Below are 4,204 nucleotides of genomic sequence, written 5' to 3'. Positions count from 1 at the left end.
TCTCTTTGGACAGGCCTTCTATGATTAAGCTGATAGAATTGTGTGTTAGAGGTTGTAAATTTATGTTTGGAGAAAGATATTATGAACAAAAGTTTGGCATGGCAATGGGCAATCCATTATCTCCATTACTTAGTAACCTTTACATGGTAGTTTTTTTTTGAGAGTAAGTACTTACCAAGGATACTTCCTAAAGGTATCCTATGGGTCAGGTACGTTGATGATATATTTTGTGCTTGGCCTGTTGACAAAAATGAAGAGAGCTTCCTAACAGCATTAAATACCCTAGTACCTTCTATAAAATTTACCTTGGAAACTGAAGTAGATAACAAGTTGGCGTTTTTAGATGTTTTAATTGTGAGGAATGATAGAAATTTTTAAATTTTCTGTGTACAGGAAGTCCTTACAAATGTAGATTCCTACATACATCTTTTTTATTCTAACCATCATCCGAGAACGAAGATGATGGTATTTTCGTCTATGTTTTTAAGGGCACTGCGGGTCAGTTTGCCCTGACTTCCTCGAAGCTGAGCTTCAGAAGGTCCGAGACATTGCAACAAACCTTAGATACCCTTGTGATTTTATTGACAGGGCTTTTTGTAAAGCAAGAAAAACATTTTATGAAGTTAGTCGTAAGAGTGATTTTAATATTGAACAAAAACCATCCTTGTTTTCACCATACTGTAACCAGTTTATGGCCCATTACCCGGCGGGCGGTTGAGACCATTTAATGTTAATGTCATTTTTAAGAACTATGTACTTAAGAATTTGTTAATCAGGAATTCCCCTCTACAGAAGAGTGGGCTGCATATATGAGAATCCCTTGCAATCAGTGCAAGAAAATGTACGTGGGACAAAGTGGAAAGGATCTCGAAACAACAATTAAAACAAAACGCATAAATATAATGTTAGAACAGGGAATAATGCAAGCTGCTTGTTTCAACATATGAATGAATGCAACCAACACTATGAATTGGAAAGAAGCAAAAGAGATCATGTTCTGTAAAGACATCATAAAACGAAATATTGTTGAATCATGTATAATAAAGAAAAATCGCGTAGATTGATCAACAGCAGCCCCGGATGTACAAACTGGATGAACTACTTTTGCTTGTAAATAACATTTTTAGACAATTAGTTTTTTTTTTAAATAGTAGTACGATAGTTTTTATGTTTATGTATTGCTGCCACAGAGGTGTCTTTGAAACGAATAATGAATTTTTGTATCACTTGACCCTGAAGAGGTGTGAAAAATACACGAAAGCGCTCGTCAACTCCTTTCATTCCTTCCTCCAGCTTTACGACTACATGAGATATCGCATGTTATAGCGATAGTTCGTCAATATATATATATATATATATATATATATATATATATATATATATATAGATATATATATATATATATATATATAATATATACTATATCATATATCATATATATATATATATATATATATATATATATATATATATATATATATAATATATATATATATACATATATATCGGAGTAAGTGACAGAAAGAAATCAAGATGATTGAGTATACATCTTTGATTAAGAGGGAGAAAGAGAGAGAGAGCGGGGTCGGGGGAGGGGTAACAACAAATATTATATGGTGGTTTCTTCACCGGGATTTCTTTTCTATAATTTTTATTACAGAATAACAAGTAACAAATTAATATTAAAATTTTTCCTAAAGAAGTAACCAATTTCAATCGGTGCTTTAAAAAGGCAGAAGCACCGAAAAAACTTCGAAAGTCAAAACTTATTATTATTATTATTATTATTATTATTATTATTATTATTATTATTATTATTATTATTATTATTATTATTATTATTATTATTTTTTATTTGGCTTCTTTTCGATCCAAGTCGACAAAATAGCTTTGTTTTTCCCGCTCGTGGGATGGATCCCATTCCATCTCGGTTTATGAGTGGTTGATGGCACTGTTTGTTTTGGTAATGGAAATTGCACCTCTCTCTCTCTCTCTCTCTCTCTCTCTCTCTCTCTTTGTTCTTAGGTTTAATATCTCTTACTTCGTGCTTACTTTTAATATTTCTCTCTTTGTACTTACGCATATCTCTCTCTCTCCTCTCTCTCTCTCTCTCTCTCTCTCTCTCTAAATAACCAAAACAAAAATAAGTATTTACATGCAAGTAAATGCTTCCAAGTTCGCTCCAAGTTCCACCTACCGTAACTCCCAAAGACCTTTATTTATGAATGAGTTTTCCGTAAGGAAGAACCTGAATAGACCCTCAGACATATTATAGTAACTCAGGTTATAGTAACTCAACCCATTCATTATTCAGGGAACCAGAATTGCGAGGTAAAACGCGAAATAAAACACCACAGCCGTGTTCTGGAAGGTATGAATTATCGACCTGTTCTGTTATGTAGTCGTTTGTTATTCTAATGAAGATTTAAGGGATTATTTCCCTACGTCTTTCTTTCTGGATGAGGATTCCTGCCCAGCTAGCTAGTGGCTGGCTGTGGCTATCTGCAACGCTTCATTAAAACGGAATGAAGGATTTAAAGGCTAAATTACAAGGAAAGGAAAAGGCATTATCCGCTATCACGGTGACAAAGATGTTATCTAATGAAAACCTGTCTTCAGAATATATAGACTTCTATTTCTTTTTTTTCTCTCCTTCTTCTTCTTGGCACGGAATGAAATCCGTAGTGGTGTGATCCAGCTATGATTTGGGCAGTCTTTTCCTCGAAGTGATCTCATTCAGAGTCATTACAGATTTCTGAGTATTTTTCTCGCCGGCTTTATGGACGAAATGCTTGGCATTTGCTTGCTAGTTTTAGCGAAGAAATGGTAAGTGCTTTTATGCTATATTTTATAAAGAAATCTTTATCAATTTTGCGCGTTAAATTTCCGGTGAAATGTTCACCATTTTCCACTCTACTCTTTGGTGAAATGTTTAAGATTTTTATGTTACATTTTAATGAAATGTTAAGCATTTTGTTTGTTGGTTTTCCAGTGAAATGTTCACCATTTTCCTCAAAATATTTTGGCGATATCTTAAACTTCATGCGAGTTACATTTTTAGCAAAATATTGGACATTTTAAACGTGACTTCCATTGAGAAATGTTTATTATTAACCATGACATTTTTGGTGAAATGTTAAGCTTTTTCTCTTGTACATTTTTACCAAAATGCTCAGCATTTTATAGGCTACGTCTTATGAGAAATATGTATTGTATTCCATTCTACATATTCAGGTAAATGTTGAGCATTTTCAGCGTTAATACTTTAGTGAAATGTTAAACATTCCCCACTCTACTTTTTGCTGATATTAGTCTTATTACAAGCTATTTTATTGGCCAAAAATCAAATATTCCAAACTCCACTGCTTCAGTGATATGTTAATCGTTTCCCATAGTAGTTTTTGTCGAAATGTTGAACATTTTGCAAGCTGATTTTTTTTAATGGCATACTGACTTTTAACTACAGACTTTTATTAACGCAAATAATTTCAAATACTACTTTTGCTGTAAAAACATGAAGTGTTTTACAGTCAATTTTTTTTTTACTGAAATGTTAAGCGATTTACTCGTTATCACTAATTTACTAAGTGGCTACTGATCGGATTAAGGGATTGGCCTACACACCAGGTATACTGAGCAGCTAGATATATCTAAAAGAGATGTATATATATATATATAAGATATAAATAGATATACACATATATATTATATATATATAATATATATAATGTATATATATTAGATATATCAGATATGTATGTATATATATATATGATGATATATAGTATATATATAATATATATATACATACATATATTATATATATATATATATAATTGTTAAGCTACAGTTGTCGTTCAATATCTAAATGGAGAAATAAAAGATAAAGTCAAGAAAATGATACTGGATTATAATAGCTTGCTCCCTTCTCTCTCTCTCTCTCTCTCTCTCTCTCTTGCTTTCTATATATATATATATATATATATGTGTGTGTGTGTGTGTGTGTGTATGTGTGTATATATATATATATATATTCTTATCTTTCCCACACTGGCAATGGAATACAAATACAAATATATTGAGGAAAATTAACTTGAGATATACACAGCTTACAAATAAGTTTTAAGGAAAGAGTTTAAATTCCGAAAGTATTTTGATATTTGTTTTTTTTAATATATAAATAATCTATTACGTAATCAAAAGC

Source organism: Macrobrachium nipponense, chromosome 10, assembly GCF_015104395.2.
Source record: "Macrobrachium nipponense isolate FS-2020 chromosome 10, ASM1510439v2, whole genome shotgun sequence".
In the NCBI taxonomy this organism is placed as follows: Eukaryota; Metazoa; Arthropoda; class Malacostraca; order Decapoda; family Palaemonidae; genus Macrobrachium; species Macrobrachium nipponense.
The sequence above is the reverse complement of the archived record's forward strand: the minus strand, read 5'-3'. Positions refer to the sequence as shown.